The 25,868-nt window shown below is 40.9% G+C and overlaps 1 protein-coding gene across 2 annotated transcripts in view; it reads right to left on the bottom strand.

Annotated features, from left to right (window-relative positions):
* HOMER3 (homer scaffold protein 3) overlaps positions 1 to 25,868 on the bottom strand; it is a 529,180-nt gene that overhangs the window by 460,914 nt on the left and 42,398 nt on the right. The gene's annotated exons all lie outside the window — the stretch shown is intronic.

Here is a 25,868-nt window from a genome sequence, read left to right on the forward strand (position 1 = left end):
TCAGTAAGACCCTGTCTCATACACATGCTCTCTGTCTAAGACCCTCTCTAACACACACGCTCACTCTCAGTAAGACTCCCATGCACATGCTTATTCTCAGTAACACCCTCTCTAATACATATTCTCCCTATCAGGACCGTCTTTAACACAGGGCAAAAGGGGCAGCTGCCCAGGGCCCAGTCTCTGTTGAGGGGCCCAAGAGTCCTAAAAAAAAATATATATATATATATATATATTTTTTTTTTATGGTTTATACCAGACTGTTGATGTGACATGGGGAACACACACATTCAGTCCTAATACTGTCACAGTCAAAAATACTCTGCTTATATATTTTTTTTTTTTTTTAAAAACTGTGCCAGACCGTGCCGGTGTCATGTGACATGCCAAGCTATTGCCATGTGCTGTTTTAGATATGCACTGTGCAGCACTGAATGCAAAGTCCTAACTCGGCATCCAGCCATTCCCACTGCATCAGAAAAGGTCCTGCTGGGGTTACCACTGTTACCAGGTAACTGCTCTGGTGGTAGCGATTGTTTCTGGGTAGGGCTGACTGTAGGCGCATGCAGCAGAAAGATGGAGCGGCAGGCACGTGAGGATTTGAGCATCTGTGAAGTTGCATACACTGCTCTCTTCAGTCTTGAGGCTGTGTGACTCATCTCACACTGTATCCATGCAGCCTTGGACAGACAGTATCCATTCTGCTGGTCCCCTTAGCCCTGCTCTTTCTTCTATGGCCCTAAGATCAACTAACTGAAGTTTGTTAGGGGAACAGTGCTTTGTAGAAAGGTGTCAGTGGGAAGAATAAGTGAGTGCACATACGCCCCTCCCCATGCAGCATTGTCTAGTGCAGGGTGAGAGGGAACTTGTTCCTAGCAAAGAAGTGACATGTGCTGCTGTTGCTGATGTATAGTGTCATGCTGATACTTCACACATTAATGTAAGGTTTATTTTTATAGTTTTTATTTTCTCTCTGTCTCAGATTTTACAGCTTCCCATAGTAGTTCTGCTGTTCTAGTCAGTAAACTTATATTTGTCTGCACCTCCATGCTTCCTCCTCAGTCTTTACCTTGCTTTGCTCCTGTTGGCTGCCCTAAATCTCTTTAACCAGCTAACCTCACACCAGAATCACATTTAAAAGAATATTAAATGAATCCACAGTGGAGGAATTTATATATTTATTTACTTATTAGTACTGCTTAGGTCCAGTTTCACATATTGCAATTTATTTCATTTTTTTTTAAAAATGATTAGCCCAGCAGTGGATGATCCACGGCTGGGCTAATAATTAAAAAAAAAAAAAAAAATTGATTTAGTTGTTTTTTGGGATGTTGGGGTGGAGAGCGAAATTGCATGGGGTGGGGGGGGGCCAAGAAAATTTTTGCCCAGGGTACAGTCAATATTAAAGACGGCCCTGCTCCCTATAAGACTCTCTCTCACACATTCTCAGTAAGACTCTCACAAACCCTCTCCGTAATACAGTCTCACATGTTCAATCGCGAATACACTCACGCGTTTGCATTTACTTTCACGTTGTAATACGGACGGAATTGTACTTGCGCGCAAACGGCCACAAAAGCCCGATATCACTCACAGGCAAACGATAGCCCGCCAATAGTAATATAGCCCTATGTGTTTAACCCTTGCAGAAGGGTTAAACGTATAGTTAAAGTCGTGCTGCCACACTACTCCAGTTAAAGGGATGTGTTGCCCAAATGCTGAAGTACTTGAAAATAATGTAGTATTTCTGTAAAAAGGGTATTCGAAAATATCACATGAACAAAAAAAAGAAAAGAAGAGATTTTATCTTAAAATTTCTTCAGTCGTCACATCCTTTTGAAAACGGCGTTGAGGTAATCTGGTCATTTAGGCCAACAGTATATTTCTGATATAACACAATGAAAACTGCACGTGGATGAACTATATCACAACTGCATTATGCCTTATATATTTTACTATTTTTTTTTAATACAAATGGGATATGAAGGTATTGAATATGTCCAAAGTTCTTCCTATGATTTTTATCTGGTCTTTAAAGAGATATAAAACCCAATTTTTTTCTTTCATGATTTAGATAGAAAGCTGCTTAAAATGTCATGCTCTAAGTTACTTCTATTATCAATTTTAATTTTTTCTCTTGGTATCTTTATTAAAAGCAGGAATGTAAAGCTTAGGAGCCAGCCCATTTTTGGTTCAGCACCCTGGGTAGTGCTTGCTGATTGGTGGCTACATTTAGTCACCAATCAGCAAGCGCTACCCAGGTGCTAAACCATAAATGGGCTGGCACCTAAGCATACATTCCTGCCTTTTTTAACTAAAGATACCAAGAGAACGAATAAAAAAACTTATAATAGGAGTAAATTAGAAAGTTGTTTTTAAATTACATGCTCTATCTCAGTGTTTTTCAACCAGTGTGCCGTGGCACACTAGTGTGCCGTGAGAGATCCTCAGGTGTGCCACGGCAGACTGACAACAGTGTTTTTAAACTTTGCTTGTTTTTTACTCCCAGTGCAGGGGTAGTTTGTAGGAGGCATGGCATAACAGCACAATACATACAGTATGTGTGTGTTTGTGTGTATGTGTATATATATATGCTGTATTAGGCTACAATGTGTAATTTTTTTAAAATTTTGGGATGGTGGTGTGCAACAGGATTTTTTAATGTAAAAAAGTGTGCCACGGCAAAAAAAAGGTTAAAAATCACTGCTCTATCTGAATCATGAAAGAAAAAAATTGGGTTTATATCCCTTTAACCTTGTCCTCTCCCTATATGTAACACCCAGGGTGCTCCCTGTGTCCTGTCCTCAGTGTGTTAATGAGGCTACTCAGAACCAAATCAGAAATAAACTTTTTGTTTTTAAATCAGGATTGGCAAAGAAAAACAGAATTTATGTTTACCTGATAAATTACTTTCTCCAACGGTGTGTCCGGTCCACGGCGTCATCCTTACTTGTGGGATATTCTCTTCCCCAACAGGAAATGGCAAAGAGCCCAGCAAAGCTGGTCACATGATCCCTCCTAGGCTCCGCCTTCCCCAGTCATTCGCATAGGAGAAATCATATGATACCGTGGTGACTGTAGTTAAAGAACATAAATCATCAGACCTGATTAAAAAACCAGGGCGGGCCGTGGACCGGACACACCGTTGGAGAAAGTAATTTATCAGGTAAACATAAATTCTGTTTTCTCCAACATAGGTGTGTCCGGTCCACGGCGTCATCCTTACTTGTGGGAACCAATACCAAAGCTTTAGGACACGGATGATGGGAGGGAGCAAATCAGGTCACCTAGATGGAAGGCACCACGGTTTGCAAAACCTTTCTCCCAAAAATAGCCTCAGAAGAAGCAAAAGTATCAAATTTGTAAAAGTTGGTAAAAGTGTGCAGTGAAGACCAAGTCGCTGCCTTACATATCTGATCAACAGAAGCCTCGTTCTTAAAGGCCCATGTGGAAGCCACGGCCCTAGTGGAATGAGCTGTGATTCTGTCAGGAGGCTGCCGTCCAGCAGTCTCATAAGCCAATCTGATGATGCTTTTAAGCCAAAAAGATAGAGAGGTAGAAGTTGCTTTTTGACCTCTCCTTTTACCAGAATAAACAACAAACAAGGAAGATGTTTGTCTGAAATCCTTTGTAGCATCTAAATAGAATTTTAGAGCACGGACAACGTCCAAATTGTGTAACAAACGTTCCTTCTATGAAACTGGATTCGGACACAAAGAAGGTACAACTATCTCCTGGTTAATATTTTGGTTGGAAACAACCTTCGGAAGAAAACCAGGCTCAGTACGTAAAACCACCTTATCTGCATGGACCAGATAGGGCGGAGAACACTGCAGAGCAGATAACTCAGAAACTCTTCTAGCGGAAGAAATTGCAACCTAAAACAAAACTTTCCAAGATAATAACTTAATATCTACGGAATGTAAGGGTTCAAACGGAACCCCTTGAAGAACTGAAAGAACTAGATTAAGACTCCAGGGAAGAGTCAAAGGTCTGTAAACAGGCTTGATTCTAACCAGAGCCTGAACAAACGCTTAAACGTCTGGCACAGCTGCCAGCCTTTTGTGAAGTAAAACAGATAAAGCAGAGATCTGTCCCTTCAGAGAACTTGCAGAAAATCCTTTCTCCAAACCTGCTTGTAGAAAGGAAGAATCTTAGGAATTTTTATCTTGTTCCATGGGAATCCTTTAGATTCACACCAACAGATATATTTTTTCCATATATTATGGTAAATTTTTCTAGTTACAGGCTTTCTAGCCTGAATAAGAGTATCTATTACAGAATCTGAAAACCCACGCTTTGATAAAATCAAGCGTTCAAACTCCAAGCAGTCAGTTGGAGGAAAACCAGATTCGGATGTTCGAATGGACCCTGAATAAGAAGATCCTGTCTCAAAGGTAGTTTCCATGGTGGAGCCGATGACACATTCACCAGGTCTGCATACCAAGTCCTGCGTGGCCACACAGGAACTATCAAGGTCACCGAAGCCCTCTCCAGATTGATCCTGGCTACCAGCCTGGGAATGAGAGGAAACGGTGGGAATACGTAAGCTAGGTTGAAGATCCAAGGTGCTACTATTGTATCCAATAAAGTCGCCTTGGGATCCCTGGATTTGGACCCGTAACAAGGGACCATGAAGTTCTGACGAGAGGCCATCAGAACCATGTCTGGAATGCCCCATAATTGAGTTATTTGGGCAAAGATTTCCAGATGGAGTTCCCACTCCCCCGGATGCTCCTCCATCGCCAGGGAACTCCTTGTTACCCCCTGATGGTTGATATATGTAACAGTCGTCATGATGTCTGATTGAAACCTTATGAATTTGGCCTTTGCTAGTCGAGGCCAAGCCTTGAGAGCATTGAATATCGCTCTCAGTTCCATTATGCTTATCGGGAGAAGAGAGGCTTCCCGAAACCATAGACCCTGAGTTTTCAGGGGTTCCCAGACCGCGCCCCAGCCCACCAGACTGGCGTCGGTCGTGACAATGACCTACTCTGGTCTGCGGAAGCTCATTCCCTGTGACAGGTTGTCCAGGGTCAGCCACCAACGGAGTGAATCTCTGGTTATTTGATCTACTTGTATCGTCGGAGACAAGTCTGTATAATCCCCATTCCACTGTCTGAGCATGCACAGGTGCAATGGTCTTAGATGAATTCGTGCAAAAGGAACTATGTCCATTGCCGCAACCATCAAACCTATTACTTCCATGGACTGCGCTATGGAAGGAAGAAGAACAGAATGAAGTACCTGACAAGAGCTTAGAAGTTTTGATTTTCTGGCCTCTGTCAGAAAAACCTTAATTTCTAAGGAAACTATTATTGTTCCCAAGAAGGGAACTCTTGTTGACGGGGACAGAGAACTTTTTTCTATGTTCACTTTCCACCTGTGAGATCTGAGAAAGGCTAGGACAATGTCCGTATGAGCCCTTGCTTTTGACAGAGACGACACTTGAATCAGGATGTCGTCCAAGTAAGGTACTACTGCAATGCCCCTTGGTCTTAGCACCGCTAGAAGGGACCCTAGTACCCTTGTGAAAATCCTTGGAGCAGTGGCTAATCCGAATGGAAGTGCCACAGGTAATGCTTGTCCAGAAAGGCGAACCTTAGGAACCGAAAATGTTCCTTGTGGATAGGAATACGTAGGTACGCATCCTTTAAGTCCACCGTGGTCATGAATTGACCTTCCTGGATGGTAGGAAGGATCGTTCGAATGGTTTCCATTTTGAATGATGAAACCCTTAGAAACTTGTTTAGAATCTTGAGATCTAAAATAGGTCTGAATGTTCCCTCTTTTTTTGGGAATTATGAACAGGTTGGAGTAAAAACCCATCCCTTGTTCTCCTAATGGAACAGGATGAATCACTCCCATGCTTAACAGGTCTTCTACACGGTGTAAGAATGCCTGTTCGAAGATAATTGAGACCCGTGGAACCTTCCCCTTGGGGGTAGTTCCCTGAATTCCAGGAGATAACCTTGAGAAACTATTTCTAGCGCCCAAGGATCCTGAACATCTCTTGCCCCAGCCTGAGCAAAGAGAGAAAGTCTGCCCCCCACCAGATCCTTCCCAGATCGGGGGCCAACACTTCATGCTGTTTTGGTAGCAGTGGCAGGTGACTTGGCCTGCTTACCCTTGTTCCAGCCTTGCATCGGCCTCCAGGCTGGCTTGGTTTGAGAAGTATTACCCTCTTGCTTAGAGGGTGTAGAATTTGAGGCTGGTCCGTTTCTGCGAAAGGGACGAAAATTTGGCTTCTTTTTAGCCTTAAAAGACCTATCCAGAGGAAGGGCGTGGCCCTTTCCCCCAGTGATGTCTGAAATAATCTCTTTCAAGTCAGAGCCAAACAGTGTTTTACCCTTGAAAGGGATGTTAAGCAAAAGCGCTCTGCGCGCCACGATAGCAAACCCTGAATTATTCGCCGCTAATCTAGCTAATTGCAAAGCGGCATCTAAAATAAAAAAGAGTTAGCCAATTTAAGAGCTTGAACACTGTCCAAAACCTCCTCGTACGAAGATTCTTTATTGAGCGACTTTTCTAGTTCTTCGAACCAGAAACACGCAGCTGTAGTGACAGGAACAATGCATGAAATTGGTTGTAGAAGGTAACCTTGCTGAACAAACATCTTTTTAAGCAAACCCTCTAACCTTTAATCCATAGGATCTTGAAAGCACAACTATCTTCTATAGGAATAGAAGTGCATTTGTTTAGAGTAGAAACCGCCCCCTCGACCTTGGGGACTGTATGCTATAAGTCCTTTCTGGGGTCGACTATAGGAACTAATTTCTTAAATATAGGGGGAGGACAAAAGGTATGCCGGGCCTTTCCCACTCCTTATTTACTATGTCCGCCACCCGCTTGGGTATAGGAAAAAAATCGGGGGGCACCGGAACCTCTAGGAACTTGTCCATCTTACCTAATTTCTCTGGAATGACCAAATTGTCACAATCATCCAGAGTAGATAATACCTCCTTAAGTAGTGCGTGGAGATGTTGAAATTTAAATTTAAAAGTTACAATATCAGGTTCTGCTTGTTGAGAAATTTTCCCTGAATCTGAAATTTCTCCCTCAGACAAAACCTCCCTCCTGGCCCCTTCAGATAGGTGTGAGGGTATGTCAGAACAGATATCATCAGCGTCCTCTTGCTCTTCAGTGTTTAAAACAGAGCAATCACGCTTTCTCTGATAAGTAGGCATTTTGGAAAAAATGCATGCAATAGAATTATCCATTACAGCCATTAATTGTTGTATGGTAATAAGTATTGGCGCACTAGATGTACTAGGAGCCTCTTGTGTGGGCAAAACTGGTGTAGACACAGAAGGGGATGATGCAGTACCATGCTTACTCCCCTCATTAGAGGAATCATCTTGGGCAATATCATATCTATGGCATTATTATCCCTACTTTGTTTGGACATTATGACACAAATATTTAAATGGGGAGACACATTGGCTTTCATACATATAGAACATCGTTATCTGATGGTTCAGACATGTTAAACAGGCTTAAACTTGTCAACAAAGCACAAAAAACGTTTTACAATAAAACCGTTACTGTCCCTTTAAATTTCAAACTGAACACACTTTATTACTGAATATGTGAAAAAGTATGAAGGAATTGTTCAAATTTCACCAAAATTTCACCACAGTAACTTAAAGCCTTAAAGGTATTGCACACCAAATTTGAAAGCTTTAACCCTTAAAATAACGGAACCGGAGCCGTTTTTACATTTAACCCCTATACAGTCCCAGGTATCTGCTTTGCTGAGACCCAACCAAGCCCAGAGGGGAATACGATACCAAATGATGCCTTCTATAAGCTTTTTCAGTGGTTCTTAGCTCCTCACACATGCATCTGCATGCCATGCTTTCCAAAAACAACTGCGCATTAGAGGCGCGAAAATGAGGCTCTGTCTATGACTAGAAAAGGCCCCCAGTGAAAAAGGTGTCCAATACAGTGCCTGCCGTTTTTATTAAAACAATCCCCAAGATTTAACAACTATTAAAAGTAATAATCTGCCAAATATACTTAGTAAAGTAATCGTTTTAGCCCAGAAAAATGTCTACCAGTTTTTTAAGCCCTAATGAAGCCCTTTATTCTTTTACTTAAACTAAGAAAATGGCTTACCGGTTCCCATAGGGAAAATGACAGCTTCCAGCATTACCGAGTCTTGTTAGAAATGTGTCATACCTCAAGCAGCAAAAGTCTGCTCACTGTTTCCCCCAACTGAAGTTAATTCCTCTCAACAGTCCTGTGTGGAAACAGCCATCGATTTTAGTAACGGTTGCTAAAATCATTTTCCTCTTACAAACAGAAATCTTCATCTCTTTCCTGTTTCAGAGTAAATAGTACATACCAGCACTATTTTAAAATAACAAACTCTTGATTGAAGAATAAAAACTACATTTAAACACCAAAAAACTCTAAGCCATCTCCGTGGAGATGTTGCCTGTACAACGGCAAAGAGAATGACTGGGGAAGGCGGAGCCTAGGAGGGATCATGTGACCAGCTTTGCTGGGCTCTTTGCCATTTCCTGTTGGGGAAGAGAATATCCCACAAGTAAGGATGACGCCGTGGACCGGACACACCTATGTTGGAGAAAACCCGCTAGGTGCTGATCGCATTGTAAGTTTTTAATGGGAGCGCCTCTTCCAATCTCAGAGATAAAAAAAGCCATGAGAGCCAAGAATAGTCTGTAGTCGAGTGTCACTTTAATCCAATGCTACCCAAAATGTTGCCCTATGAAATCAGGACCACACATATGAATTTGTTGTCTGGGTAGCAATGGTTTGAATGACCCGGTGCAGGTTTGGATTGGGCAGTCTACTGGAGTGTTTGAGCAGCAAAACGGATTTTGCCAGCCTTCATTGTACGTCTAGGCTAAATGCTCAAAGCTGGATAATGTCTGCTTCCAAGAATGAAATGACTCCTATAGTCTAAACCCAACCATAGTCTGCTGTCTCAAAGATTAAAGGCAAAATTAAACTTTTTAGATTTACACACAGTGTGCAGTTTTAAGAAACGTCTCAGTTTAATTATTTTACCAAACTTAATTATCTTAGTATCATTTGATGACCAGCATAGCTAGGCAGACTCAGGAGCAGCCCTGTGCTGCTGATTGCACATATATGCCTCTTGTCATTGGCTGCCCAGATGTGTTCAGCTAGCTCCCAGTAGTGCATTGCTGCTTTGGAGATGAGTTTAACCATGTGTTAAAACCTTAGAATAGCGCAATATTAAAATAATAAAATAATACATTAGAACACTTTCTAACTTGAAGAGAGTGTAATTTAAAAAAAAATCTACTAGTATCAAATTTGCAGCAGTGCACTAGTAGGAGCTGGCTGAACACAACTGATGAGCCAATGACAGGAGGCATATATGTGCAGCCACCAGTCATCAGCTAGCTTCCAGTAGTGCCGCTCCTGAGTCTACCCAAAATTTAATTTTGACCTACACTGATTTATCCAGTTAAAATGTCCTATCAATGCCCTATTATCATCATCAACAGATATTGAAAACCAATTTTAAAGATTTCAAATTAATTTTAAGTAATATAGAAAGCTCTATGTGCTTGTCATTAAAGCTTTTGTTTTACATTTAGCATATGGTATGCTATTTATTTATGTGTGTATATGTTTCTTCATTTACTCTTATTTATAATGTAACACTGTACAAGTGTGATAGATACATTTTTTCAATTTATCAACATAAAAGTGTATAGATAAATGGTTTGTTGATGCAGATTCTGTTCATAAAAAAGTAAATTTATGCTTACCTGATAAGTTAATTTCTTCTATGGTACGACGAGTCCACGGATTCATCCTTTACTTGTGGGATATTATCCTCCTGCTAACAGGAAGTGGCAAAGAGCACCACAGCAGAGCTGTCTATATAGCTCCTCCCTTAGCTCCACCCCCCAGTCATTCGACCGAAGGTACAGGAAGAAAAAGGAGAAACTAAAAGGTGCAGAGGTGACTGAAGTTTAAAATCAAAAAATATAATCTGTCTTAAAATGACAGGGCGGGACGTGGACTCGTCGTACCATATAAGAAATTAATTTATCAGGTAAGCATAAATTTACTTTTCTTCTATAAGGTACGACGAGTCCACAGATTCATCCTTTACTTGTGGGATACAATACCAAAGCTACAACACCAACAATCAGCGCACCCAGTAAGGCTGAGAAAAGCAAACGATGGTAAGCAGTGAACTACCTGTTTATTGTTTAGCTCAAACAAATGCTCAATATAATAGGTAAATATCCATACAATGCCAAACAGGTAAAAAAGGCATAAGTGGTAAGTGACAGGCAAAATAAGGCAGGAAAAATTAGGTCACCTAATTTTTCCTGCCTTATTTTGCCTGTCACTTGAGCAAAACTAAAAGCATTTGTTTGAGCTAAACAATAAACAGGTAGTTCACTGCTTACCATCGTTTGCTTTTCTCAGCCTTACTGGGTGCGCTGATTGTTGGTGTTGTTCTATTAATTGAGCGTGGATGGAAGCGCTCGTTTCTCCGCACCAGGACAGCTGAGTATTCTGAGAATAAGTCAAGGGGGTGTGTCTGACTACGTGAAGTGCACTGATCGTCGGGGACTTTACTCACAGTTAGTGTTTGAATGTTTGAGCGCTTCCCGGTTGTTGCATACATACAATACCAAAGCTACAGGACACGGATGAACGGGAGGGGCAAGACAGATGGTTAAACAGAAGGCACCACTGCTTGAAGAACTTTTCTCCCAAAAATAGCCTCCGAAGAAGCAAAAGTATCAAATTTATAAAATTTGGAAAAAGTATGAAGCGAAGACCAAGTCGCAGCCTTACAAATCTGTTCAACAGAAGCATCATTTTTAAAAGCCCATGTGGAAGCCACCGCTCTAGTAGAGTGAGCTGTAATTTTTCAGGAGGCTGCTGTCCAGCAGTCTCGTATGCCAAACAGATGATGCTTTTCAGCCAAAAAGAAAGAGAGGTAGCCGTAGTTTTTTGACCTCTACGTTTTCCAGAATAGACAACAGAGAAGATGTTTGACGGAAATCTTTGGTGGCTTGCAAGTAAAACTTCAAAGCACGAACCACGTCCAAGTTGTGCAACAGACGCTCCTTCTTAGAGGAAGGATTAGGACACAGAGAAGGAACAACAATTTCCTGATTAATATTCTTATTAGTAACAACAACCTTAGGAAGGAATCCAGGTTTGGTACGCGAAACTACCTTATCAGCATGGAAAACAAGATAAGGCGAATCGCATTGCAATGCAGATAGTTCAGAAACTCTTGGAGCCGAAGAGATAGCAACTAAAAACAGAACTTTCCAAGATAGAAGCTTAATATCTATGGAATGCATAGGTTCAAACGGAACCCCTTGAAGAACTTTAAGAACTAAATTCAAACTCCATGGCGGAGCAACAGGTTTAAACACAGGCTTGATTCTAACTAAAGCCTGACAGAACGACTGAACGTCTGGAACATCTGCAAGACGCTTGTGCAGTAAAATTGATAAAGCAGATATCTGTCCCTTTAGGGAACAAGCTGAGAGCCCCTTCTCCAATCCTTCTTGGAGAAAGGACAAAATCCTAGGAATCCTGATCTTACTCCATGAGTAGCCTTTGGATTCGCACCAATAAAGATATTTACGCCATATCTTATGATAAATTTTCCTAGTGACAGGATTTCGAGCCTGAATCAAGGTATCTATGACCGACCCAGAGAATCCCCGCTTGGATAAAATCAAGCACTCAATCTCCAGGCAGTCAGCCGCAGAGAAACTAGATTTGGATGCTGGAACAGACCTTGAATGAGAAGGTCCATGGTGGAAGAGATGTCATGTCCACCAGGTCTGCATACCAAGTCCTGCGTGGCCACGCAGGTGCTATCAAAATCACCAAAGCTCTCTCCTGTTTGATTCTGGAAATCAAACGAGGAAGGAGAGGAAATGGTGGAAACACATAAGCCAGGTTGAACGACCAAGGTACTGCTAGAGCATCTATCAGTACTGCTTGAGGATCCCTTTATCTGGACCCATAACAAGGAAGTTTGGCATTCTGACGAGATGCCATCAGATCCAATTCTGGTGTGCCCCATTGATGAATCAATTGTGCAAACACCTCCGGATGGAGTTCCCACTCCCCCGGATGAAAAGTCTGACGACTTAGAAAATCCAATTCCCAGTTTTCCACTCCTGGAAAAATATAATCTGTCTTAAAATGACAGGGCGGGCCGTGGACTCGTCGTACCATGCTGATAGATGGCAAGAGAGAGTCTCTGTCCATCTAATTATTTTGGTAACCTCTATCATCGCTAGAGAACTCTTTGTTCCCCCCTGATGATTGATATATGCTACAGTCGTGATATTGTCCGACTGGAATCTTATGAATCTGGCCGAGCCTCCTCCTGAGTCCACAAACCCTGTGCTTTCAGGGAATTCCAGACTGCACCCCAGCCCAATAGGCTGGCGTCCACCGTCACTATGACCCACGCTGGCCTGCGGAAACACATTCCCTGGGCCAGATGATCCTGAGACAACCACCAAAGAAGAGAGTCTCTGGTCTCTTGATCCAGATTTATCTGAGGAGATAAATCTGCATAATCCCCATTCCACTGTTTGAGCATGCATAGTTGCAGTGGTCTGAGATGCAAGCGAGCAAACTGAACTATGTCCATTGCCGCGACCATTAGTCCAATTACCTTCATACACTGAGCCACTGACGGCCGAGGAATGGAATGAAGAACTCGGCAGGTGGTTAAAATCCTTAATTTCCTGACCTCCGTCAGAAAAATTTTCATGTCCACCGAATCTATCAGAGTTCCCAGGAATGGAACTCTTGTGAGAGGGATAAGTGAACTCTTTTTTACATTCACCTTCCACCCGTGAGATCTTAGGAAAGCCAACACGATGTCCGTGTGAGACTTGGCTAGTTGATAAGTCGACGCCTGAATTAAGATATCGTCCAGATAAGGCGCCACTGCTATGCCCCGTGGCCTTAGAACCACCAGAAGGGACCCTAGCACCTTTGTGAAAATTCTGGGAGCTGTGGCCAATCCGAAGGGAAGAGCCACAAACTGGTAATGCTTGTCCAGAAAGGCGAACCTGAGGAACTGGTGATGATCTTTGTGGATAGGGATGTGTAGATACGCATCCTTTAAGTCCACGGTGGTCATATATTGACCCTCCTGGATCATTGGTAAAATAGTCCGAATGGTCTCCATCTTGAAAGATGGGACTCTGAGGTATTTGTTTAGGATCTTGAGATCTAAAATTGGTCTGAAGGTTCCCTCTTTTGGGAAACACAAACAGATTGGAGTAAAACCCCTGCCCCTGTTCTGCTTTCGGAACTGGGCGGATCACTCCCATGGTATATAGGTCTTCTACACAGCGTAAGAACGCCTCTCTTTTTGTCTGGTTTGCAGACGAGAAAGATGGAATCTCCCCCTTGGAGGAGAATCTTTGAAATCTAGAAGATACCCCTGGGTTACGATTTCTAAAGCCCAGGAGTCCTGAACGTCTCTTGCCCAAGCCTGAGCAAAGAGAGAAAGTCTGCCCCCTACTAGATCTGGTTCCAGATCGGGGGCTACCCCTTCATGCTGTCTTGGTGGCAGCAGCGGGCTTCTTGGCCTGTTTACCTTTGTTCCAAGTCTGGTTAGGTCTCCAGACTGACTTGGATTGAGCAAAATTCCCCTCTGGTTTTGCAGCAGGGGAAGAGGTAGAGGGACTACCTTTGAAGTTTCGAAAGGAACGAAAATTATTTTGTTTGGTCCTCATCTTATTTGTCTTATCCTGAGGAAGGGCATGGTCTTTCCCTCCAGTGATGTCTGAAATGATCTCTTTCAGTTCAGGCCTGAATAGGGTCTTACCTTTGAAAGGGATGGCTAAAAGCTTAGATTTTGATGACACATCAGCAGACCAGGACTTAAGCCAAAACGCTCTACGCGTTAAAATGGCAAAACCTGAATTCTTTGCCGCTAATTTAGACAGTTGAAAAGCGGCATCTGTAATGAAAGAATTAGCTAGCTTGAGAGCCCTAATTCTATCCAGAATATCATCTAGTGGGGTCTCAACTTGAAGAGCCTCCTCCAGAGCCTCGAACCAAAAAGCAGCTGCAGTAGTTACAGGAAGAATGCACGCTATAGGTTGGAGAAGGAAACCCTGATGAACAAATATTATCTTAAGGAGACCCTCTAATTTTTTATCTATAGGATCTTTGAAAGCACAACTGTCCTCAATAGGTATAGTTGTACGCTTAGCCAGGGTAGAAATAGCTCCCTCCACCTTAGGGACCGTCTGCCACGAGTCCCGCATGGTGTCTGATATGGGAAACATTTTCTTAAAAGTAGGAGGGGGAGCGAACGGAATACCTGGTCTATCCCACTCCTTAGTAACAATGTCCGAAATCCTCTTAGGGACCGGAAAAACATCAGTGTAGGCAGGAACCTCTAGAAATCTGTCCATTTTACACAATTTCTCTGGAACTACAATAGGGTCACAATCATCCAGAGTCGCTAAAACCTCCCTGAGCAACAAGCGGAGGTGTTCTAGTTTAAATTTAAAAGCCGTCATATCTGAGTCTGTCTGAGGGAACATCTTTCCTGAATCAGAAATCTCTCCCTCAGACAGCAAATCCCTCACCCCCAACTCAGAACATTGTGAGGGTACATCAGAGATGGCTAATAAAGCGTCAGAGGGCTCAACATTTGTTCTCACACCAGACCTACTGCGCTTCCCCTGCAACCCAGGCAGCTTAGATAAAACCTCTGTGACGGTAGTATTCATAACTGCGGCCATATCTTGCGGGGTGAAAGAATTAGATGCACTAGAAGTACTTGGCGTCGCTTGTGCGGGCGTTAATGGTTGTGACACTTGGGGAGAATTAGATGGCATAACCTGATTCTCTTCTGACTGAGAATCATCCTGCGACATACTTTTAGTAGCTAAAGTATGTTCTTTGCAATGTATTGACCTTTCAGTGCATGAGGGACACATTCTAAGTGGCGGTTCCACAATGGCATCTAAACATATTGAACAATGACTTTCCTCAATGTCAGACATGTTGAACAGGCTAGTAATGACTACAAACAAGCTTGAAAAACACTTTATTTAGTGAAAAAACAACAATTTTAAAAAACGGCACTGCACCTTTAAGAGAAAAAAAGCATACACGTTCTGCAAAACTGCTTTAAAATACACCAAACTTTCCAAATTTTTGATAGCAGACTCAATTTGGGTAGTTAAGTTTGCCCCACAAGAAAATAAAACATTTAACCCTTTAATGTGCAAACCAGATTGAAAAAACACCCCCAGCACCTCGCCACAGCCCTGCTGTGGCGCCTACCTGCCCTCAGGGATTGTAAATATGGGGTTAAAGCTTCGATTTGGCCCAAAACATCCACAAGGGCCCTCAGGAGTTGGAGCTTGCTGCTTGCTGAGTGAAAACAACTGCACATCTGAGGCGTGAAAATAGGCCCTGCCCATCTCACTCGATGTCTCTACAGCCTCAAAGAACCGCACCAGAGCGGTTTTAAACTAGCCATGTGGGTTCTGAGACCCAAAAAATAAGCCAAGTGTACCCTCAATAAGACAAGAAAAGACAGATGCGCCACATGGCCCAATATTGTTTGGTCCAAAATCAACTATATATATGAGGGATTGAACTCACATTTGTGGAAGCACCTCAATCAGTCCTAAGGGAGCAGTCTGGGATCTATAACAGTCACCCAGAAGACCAACAGTCGGCAATGATATGATGTCTGTATCAGAGAGATAAAAAGAAACAAAGGTGCCTATATGGCCTAGTATTGCTTTTACACGGATAAATCAATTGCAAGAAAGAGGAGTAGTACTCACAATAGTTGTAGCATCTCCTTTGATGCTATAGAGGCAGGGTGGGATCAATGTAGTCACCCACCAGACTTAATCACAGGCCAACTGGACACAGGTGGAACATCCAGGGAGACTGGTAATCAGGGCAGGACCAGGATCCGGCAACAATCAGGATTATCCAAAAATGTTTCCCTCTCAGCCAGAGGGATGAGAAGATAGTAGCAAATAATAGCAAGTGTTCAAATATAAAAATTATTTTATTAAAATAATAAAAACAGAGCGACGCGTTTCTCAGCAACAAGCTGTTTCATCAGGCTTCATACAACAATGAGGAACACTTGCTATATATATACCCTACATCTTAATAATCTTAATCATTATCTTAATCATTATCACATGGTAATAGGTGAAGTATATACTTTTAATCGTACCTGCAATAGGAGGACTTATACACATCCTTCAGATGCAAATACTAAGAACAACAATTACAGACATTTTAATGAAAGATCAAACAACAACCGATCACATATGGATCATAATACACAGTCTAGATACCATCATTTTGAGCAGAATAATTATAATAATGAGAGGAAAACACATTATATCAAATCAAGACAATATGATCAAAACCCCTTGAGGGAACATACTAGACATCCACAAAGACATTATGATACACACTCCAACTATGATCGACCGCACAATAATAGAAATTATTAAAATTACTATCACCATAGATCGGATAGGCCTAGAGAACAAGATTATGGGTATAGACACAATAATAGTGAACAGAATTATGGGAATAGAAATAACAATCATAATCCCCATCAAGTTGACAATTCATCTAATTCATATAACTATGATTCTAACAGACACTCTAGTCATTACGATGCCCCACGACACACATCAACCCGCACACATGTTGATAAACACACACCCAAAGAGAGGTCAAATCACAACTTACAGAGAATCCATGATTACAACTATGAAGCTCAACGACATATATTGACCAACACACATGTGGACAATCCTACACCCAGAGAGAGACCAAACTACGATTTGTATAAAGCTCAGGATCATAACTACCAATCTGGAATTAACTTTAGATCATTTGAGTCAGAAAATATATACCATGTATTAAATAATGAGGATCAACAACCTCCTAATAATCCCCCTATTTCACACAATGGAGATCTGTGTCAAACCCCTTTTTTAGAGGTGGGCCAAAACCACCCAATAGAGCAGTGGTCTATGTCCCCCGACCACCGCGTCAAAAAAGAGCGCATGGAAACGGGGAAGTAGAGGAAGATCTACAACCACCAAAAAAGAAAAATTACTAAAATTTAGGAAGGGTATTTTCAATTTGTCTAACCATGAGCTAACCGATGGTGAGATTAGGGTATTGGGAAAAGGGCTATCATTTTGTCCTTCCAATAATTCTAATATGTTTCAGTTATTTGTGGATGTTAATAATTTCACTAGGAAATTGTCTCTACAAAAGTTTTTTGCCGAGAAACGACTTAAACACACCACTAACAAGCCTATAATTTTAGACACTATGCATGAGCGTCTGAATGATGGCATCTTGGCTTATGAACCCGATACTCTGCTGGAACAACTTACTGAGAAATACATACATACAGATTTTAAACCTAGATCTAACTTTAACCCCCCTAGGACCAAAAACTCACATATCAGTATATACCAATCCATGGTTCTTAAGGACCTTGAAAGACTGCCCAAAAAATCTAGATATAAGAGCAATTTAAGTCCGGGAGAACGACAAGCCCTTAACTCTTTAAGTACCAATAGTAGTCTGGTAATCCGTCAAGCGGATAAGGGAGGTGGGACGGTAATTCAGAATATCCAAGATTACATCCTGGAGGCAGACAGAATATTTTCCAAACAACTTCTATCCCTTCTATCTGAAGGATTTGATGAAGGAATTATCACTAAAAAAAAGAAAAAGAGTATCTTTACCCTAAAAATCCTTGTGTTGCTTTCTATTACCATCTTCCCAAAATTCACAAGGACACGTCCAATCCCCCTGGGAGGCCTATAGTGGCTGGCATTGACAGCTTAACTGACCATCTGTCTGCCTATGTGGATTCATTTTTACAGAAGCATGTAATTACTTTGCCTTCTTATATCAAAGATTCTACCGATTTACTCAACAAACTTACAAACTTAGGATTGACTAAAAATAGTTCTGATATTTGGTGGATAACGAGCGATGTTAGCTCGTTGTACTCCAATATCCCCCACGACAAGGGTTTTACAGTGATCCAATCTTACTTGGAAACTGATATATACATGCCCCATAAACAACAATTGTTCATTATTGATATAATACGTTTCATATTACACCACAATTACTTTATCTATCAGGGAAGGTATTATCTCCAGATAAAAGGTACAGCCATGGGCACCAGATTCGCACCCACTTTTGCAAATCTTTATATGGGCAAATTTGAGGAGACCCATGTTTATGGGTCTCCTATGGGTGCGAGTCTGGTGTTCTATGGCCGTTATATAGATGACCTTATCTTCATCTTTAGGGGAACACATGAAGAAGCCCTCTCATTTTCATCATCTCTTAACCTTAACGAGTTTGGTCTCGAATTCACAAGTAATATCCAACCAACGAGGATTGAATATTTAGATCTATCATTATATTTTTCAGAAACTGGTACTATATCATCTGAAACTTTTTTCAAAAAAGTAGATTGCAAGTTTCCTTAATTTTAAGAGCAATCATTACTATAGCTGGAAGAAAAACGTGCCATACGGACAATTTAGGCGCATTAGGCAAAACTGTAGTTCAGTAGAAGGATATATCAAACAGTCTATCATACTAAAGGATAGATTTTTGGAAAAAGGCTATCCGTTAGATTTGGTGCAAAATGGGTATCTTAGAGCTTTAAATGATGATAGAGATAAATACTTAATACCAAATAAGAAAGAGAATAAAGAAACAAAATCACAACCCTCTGATACACTAAAAACTCCTTTATTTATAACAGGTTATAGTAATCAATATAGGGAAATTAAGCAAACCATCCATAAATACTGGCCGATAGTTTGTGATGACCCGTTTCTTAAGAATCATATTTCCTCTAAGCCCCTTGTCGTCTATAGGAGGGCCCCTACACTCAAAAATAAATTAGCCCCTAGCAAAGTAGTTAGAGACAAAAATAAGAATTACCAACAGAAATTGGGGCCTAATAAGACCTTCTTGAACAATTTTTTGCCTAGACATGGGCTATTCAAATGCCTCAAATCCAGATGCAATATGTGCAGGTCAGTTAAAAGTGGGACTAATTTCTTTACCTCTAATCAAACAGGAGAACACTTTAAAATTAACAAAAGGCTATCATGCGAATCTACGTATGTAGTCTATCTGATCAGTTGCGTCTGTGGGGTCCAGTATGTGGGCCGCACAGGACGCACCATCAGAAAACGGTGGATCGAACATGTATATAATATTAAGAGGAAATTCTTGAAACACAGCCTGTCTAGAAATTGTGCATATGCGCATAAAGGTAGTTCAAAAACATTATCTATACTACCAATAGAACAGATACCTCGCAATAGTCATAATCCTATGTTAACTCTGCGTCGCAGAGAAACTTATTGGATTCATAAACTACATACTTTAGCACCGGATGGCCTCAATGAATGTGTCGACCTAGCGGCTTTTGATCTATTCTAAATATGAAATAGAGACCCCAATACCATTACACTCACATTAATATAGTCTCTGGCTTTTATAACACTTTTAACATGATTATAGCCCTTGGTCAGTTTAACACCTGTGATCTAGTTCTTAAATTACTTTTCGTATCTATTATCTAATTATAGCCTTGTACAATTTTATGATCCCTTTATCACACATTATCCCACACTATTACATAGTCACCCTACACATATGGTTTCACATTTATCTTCATTTTACTTTACTTTACACTCAAGTTTTTCTCCAACTCTATCATTGAGTATTATATCACCCGCTATATATATGTACCGTTTATCAGGTATTAATATCACTCCTAGTCTCCATGATTTCTCTTATGTGAGAAAATCTCATCATTCACTGTTCACGTATTATTATTTATTATTACTAATGTAACAATAGGTTGCCCCTATATTGTCCAAAATATTTCACATTATCACGTTCATAGTAACTCTTTATTTTCACCTTATTTCTATATTCACTATATTCAATTACAATAGATTTGACAAATGTTATTACATTTAATACCATACTCTTATTACAGTCAGACAACTAACTATATATTAGCCAACCTCATGGCTGCGATACGATCATGCTTTTACACCTAATCTATTAGTAATGTAGTTTAATTTATAATACTTAATGCAGTCTAAATTATAACACTTTTGCGGTATAACACATAAGAACTAGGAATCTGTTAGGCACTCTGTATTATGTGTATTCTATTAGGGACCACTATAACTTGCGCAAAGCCAGTGTATATGTTTCAATTATACTGTGCCAATACGCCCCTTTAGGCATGCACTAGACACTCCGGTCCAATCATCTAGTTTTGTGCTGTATTAAATGTTAGAACTTAGTATTATCACCACCTTGGTCCGCCTCACCACGTTTACATCCAATCACATAATTTCTCCTACCCAATCAATAGTTAAAACGTCAGAGCATAGGGCTGATCTGACAATTCGATAGCCGTAATGGGCTTTGAGAGTGTGTATTTTTACATTAACAGGCCTTGAGTAACGGGCTTTGAGAGTGTGTATTTTAATATATATGCGATTAACATTAATATGCCCTTATGGGTTGGCAATAGACACTCTGATCCAACTATTTAGCTTTGTGCCGTAGTAAAAGTCAGTACTTTGTTATATTATCACTCTGGTCTGCCTCCCCACGCCCACGTCCATTCACACAACTTTCGTTATCCAATCAATGGCTTATACGTCAGAACATTAGGCTCACTAGACAGCTGTCAGCCGTAACGGACTTTGAGAGTGTTATTTTATTTACGTATATACAACTAATATCCTCGGTTCTCCCTTAGCAAAGTTATTCAAGCTTAGGATAAATATGCAGATCACTAAATCACTCACTACCCTTAGTTCCTACTTTGAAACGCCAAACATTAGGCGCCAACTAAATAATAGATTTGTTGTGCTATTGTGTAGTGCAAAGACATGCGCACTCTAATACTTAACACGCCAACCAATTTGTTACTTTGTAACAATTACATTGCATCAACATCTCAAGTGTGGAGGATATTTTAATGGTAACTTAATGGGATATTAAGAACTTACAAAGGTATGTGATTCTGTTTTAGTTTTTATTAAATAAATATTGTGAGTGTTATATTGTTTAGGACGCTCATGCTTGGGTTGGTGGCTCATGAAATGTGATGGATCACCACTGGTGCTATAGAAATTTTATATACTATGAACATATGTTTGCCTATTCCCAATGACATGAATTTGTTCTAAATTGATTTATGCAAATCCTGATATATTGTTATTTAGTGAAATACATGGATTTTTTCAACATTCAGTATATGTGGAATCTCATGAACAATCTGTTGATGAATTGTATGCCAATTTTTAATGTATTAATGGAATTCTAACATATGACAGAATAGTCATCTTGTTTATTACAATATGATTGGCTCACTATGGACCAATGGTATCCTAGGCCCCTCCTATTACCATGTGATAATGATTAAGATTATTAAGATGTAGGTTATATATATAGCAAGTGTTCCTCATTGTTGTATGAAGCCTGATGAAACAGCTTGTTGCTGAGAAACGCGTTGATCTGTTTTTATTATTTTAATAAAATAATTTTTATATTTGAACACTTGCTATTATTTGCTACTATCTTCTCATCCCTCTGGCTGAGAGGGAAACATTTTTGGATAATCCTGATTGTTGCCGGATCCTGGTCCTGCCCTGATTACCAGTCTCCCTGGATGTTCCACCTGTGTCCAGTTGACCTGTGATTAAGTCTGGTGGGTGACTACATTGATCCCACCCTGCCTCTATAGCATCAAAGGAGATGCTACAACTATTGTGAGTACTACTCCTCTTTCTTGCAATTGATTTATCCGTGTAAAAGCAATACTAGGCCATATAGGCACCTTTGTTTCTTTTTATCTCTCTGATACAGACATCATATCATTGCCGACTGTTGGTCTTCTGGGTGACTGTTATAGATACACAATACCAAAAGCAAAATGAGCAGGTCAGTTACATAAACAAGGTAGATGATGCAAAGAAACTTTTTTCATTCATATACCGCAGCAATTAGCGTTACGGTGTACCCAGAGCAAGTGTACATAAGAATCTAAATCTGTATGCAGTGGAGATAATCAAAAGATACAGTCTCACCTCTGCTGACTTCCACCCGAACTTCTACCTTTCAGCAGGATCCTTATAAGTAGAGCCGGTAATATATGCACCTCCACTTTGATCTGTATCTCCGTATCTCGTCCACCGCTACCCGGCACTTTTCCAGAGGCACTGTGTTTCCCCGCCCACCAGGGGGCGTGTCCAAATTACAGCAGATGATCCTCCAACCGGATAGCTTAGACAGGTACCACATACGCCATCAATCAAACGCTTCCACTCGGAATCCTCCAATCCTCAGGCTGCCTTTCGTTGCGCCTCTTGTACGGACCAATACTGGGGCTCCACTGGTTTTTCAGCGTTCTGTGTTCAGCGTTCAGCGTAGTAGTGTTATTGTATGCTCTGGGGATAATTTGCAGCATGCAATGCAGGGACACTAGCGCTCTCAGGGCAAGGAAATTCACCACAAAATAAGATACATAGAGCGCTAGCGTACATAAAACATAACCTTTATTTTGGTTATTTAAAACAGGACATATAGTCAATCAAATGGATAGAGATGGGATACCTCTGGCTGGAAGGCTTACGCGTTTCGGCAAAGCCGTAATCATAGCATACTATGCCAGCCACAGGTGTGCTTTATATACAAAATTGGAAACAACACCATTGGTTAAAAGGACATGTCATTAAAAACAACAATACGCCCAGAGAAATTTACATTTAACCCCCTATATTCCGGAGGTGAAAGAACAGAATTGATCCTTAATAACATTTTAAATCTATATCTATATAGGTATTTTTGGAACACATGAGGTTATGCACAGTAAATAAATCATCCATCATAGGCGATATATCAGTATTTATATTTACTACCCAAAGATCACAGTCACAGCTTATCACGTCATATCTATAGCCTACAGTAACGGCCTTCTGTTTAGATAAGCTATAAAGTTAATTATATAATATATAACTATTGGCTATCGTCACTAGGGCTAAAATAGTGTGAGTATAGTGGTCTTAAGATGTATTAGGCAATTGTGTTACAATAGTAAATTCAAAGAGACATTTAATGTCTAGGTTGCCCTTAGATGTCTTATTGCATGTTGGTACATCATAGAGGGTAGGGGGGGGAGGGGGTTATGTTGGTTTTATGGGGAGGGGGAATGTGTTGTGGAGGGATGTTATTTAATGTTTTATGAAAGATCGGGGTAACATTATTCCCAATAGTTTATCAGGTCGAATTCTGAGTTCAGGCCTTTTGGTATTCTGGTATCCATTTTTAGGATCCACAGCATTTCTCTTTTAGATAGAGTTACTCCACGGTCACCCCCTCTTTTTGGTCTAGGAACCATATCTATTGGTTGCCATGAAAAGCAGGTAAAATCTTTCTTATGTACCTGTGCAAAATGATGCACCACAGGGGTAGTTGCTTTGCCTCTTCTAATGGTAGACAAATGCTCAATAATTCTTGTTCTAATGTCCCTAGTGGTGAGCCCGATGTACTGTTTTCCACATGCCGTGCAGGTTATACAGTAGATGACAAAAGTAGATGTGCAATTGAGACAGAAATTAATCTCGTAGGTTTTCCCTGTTGTAGTAGAGGTAAAGTGTTCTGACACAGTTAGATAATCGCATGCTCCACATCTTGAGCTTCCACATTTGTAGGAGCCTTTACAGCTAAGCCAGGCACTCCCCTGGGTAATAGTCTTTGGTAAGACTGTTGGGGACAATATATTGCCTAAGCTCTTGTTTCGTCTATATGAGCATCTAAGCCCTTCTTTGACACATTGTGTGAGTCTATCGTCTGCTATTAACATACCAAAATGGTATTTGACGATTCTGCATACTTCCTCATACTGGGCACTGTACTCAGTGACAAATGTAACTCCTTTTTGTGCCTTCCCATTTGCCTGGTTGGGTTTATCCCTTAACAAATCACGTCTGTCCATTTTATCCACCTTTCTTTGTGCCCTATTTATTATTTTTCTTGGATAGCCTCTCTGGGATAAACGTTTCCTCACTTCCATCATTTGGTTGGCACTCTCATTGGCTTCGGAACAATTCCGTTTGGCCCTTATGAGTTGCCCCTTGGCTATAGCATACGGCACATGTCTGGGGTGGCAGCTTTTTGCATGTAGTAGTGAGTTGCCTGATATAGGTTTTCTATATAGGCTTGTTTCGATCCGACCCTCAGGAGTCCCACTCAGTACCACATCCAAAAAGTTAATTTTGGTCCGTTGAATTTCATTTGTAAATTTTAGACCAATATCATTATCATTAAGTTTCCCTAGAAACTTTTCCAAATCATCAAGGCCGCCCTCCCAGATGAGGATTAGATCATCTAGAAAGCGGCGGTAAAAGGTAATGCAACCACGGAGGGGGTTCTTATCTCCAAAGATGTGGGACAGCTCCCACCAACCCATAAATAGGTTGGCGTAGGAGGGGGCAAACTTGGCCCCCATAGCTGTCCCACATCTCTGGAGATAGAACACACCCTCAAATTCAAAAAAGTTGTGAGTTAACAAGAACTCAGCCACTTGCAATATATATCTCTGAAAACCTTCAGTAAGGGAGGACCAACTCCTAAGGAAGAATGACATAGCTTCCAATCCCTTTGAATGGGGAATGGAAGAATAAAGGGCTGTGACGTCTATGGTGACCCACAGGTTATTCCCCTCTACCCATGCAACATCGTTCATTAGATTCATAAGGTGTTTGGTGTCCCTGAGATAGCTCGGGAGGGCTTCAACAAATGGATGTAAAATCATGTCCAGCCATTGAGACAGACGTTCAAAGAGAGACCCTATACCACTCACTATAGGTCGTCCTCTTACATCCGTGAGGGACTTATGCACCTTAGGTAGATGATGGAATACTGGAGTGACCGGATGTTCAACAAATATATATGACATAGTGTCCTGATCAATAAAGCCATTTTCCATTCCATCATCTAAAAGGTGCATAAGTTCCCTCTTGAACCGACTTGTGGGGTTCGTGGTCAAAACTGAATAACATTGTCTGTCATCCAGTTGGCGCATTGCTTCATTGACATATTGCGCCCTATTCATCACCACCACTGAACCACCCTTATCTGCATTTTTTATGACCAGATCATGGTTATTGGCCAGGGAGGACAGCGCTTCCCTCTCAATTTTATTCAAATTATTTGAGGTATTACGGCCAGCAGAGTCAGCTAGGAGCTTAAGATCACGCTCCACTCTTTTATAGAAATTTTCAATTATATTCCCCCTGCTTTGTATTGGGTAGAATTTTGAAGGAGGTTTTAAACTTTTTGCTTTGCTAATGCTTTGTATAGTTTCAATTCCCTCACTTTCTAGCATAAGAGTGTTTAGTGAAACTAAGTCACATGATTCAGGAAAGCTCAGATCAGTGTTCAGATTGGTGGTGACCCATTTGGTACCCTCCCCTTCACAAACAGACATAGTATCATTGCCTGAAAAATGACCTTTTAATGTTACATTTCGGATTAACCGATTTACATCAATAATTGTGTGAAAGAGATTGAAATTCATGGTTGGTACAAAGCCCAAACCAAGACTTAATACACGTATCTGGGCATCTGTTAACACTATGTCAGAAAGATTTATAACACATGTCATTTGTATTTTGTTTGATTCCTCGTCTCCCTCAACTTGTATCCTGGCTTCTGCTGGCCTCTTGCCCTTCCCCCCCTGTCTGGGTTGCTCTGGGGCAAGG

Source organism: Bombina bombina, chromosome 2 (assembly GCF_027579735.1).
Source record: "Bombina bombina isolate aBomBom1 chromosome 2, aBomBom1.pri, whole genome shotgun sequence".
In the NCBI taxonomy this organism is placed as follows: Eukaryota; Metazoa; Chordata; class Amphibia; order Anura; family Bombinatoridae; genus Bombina; species Bombina bombina.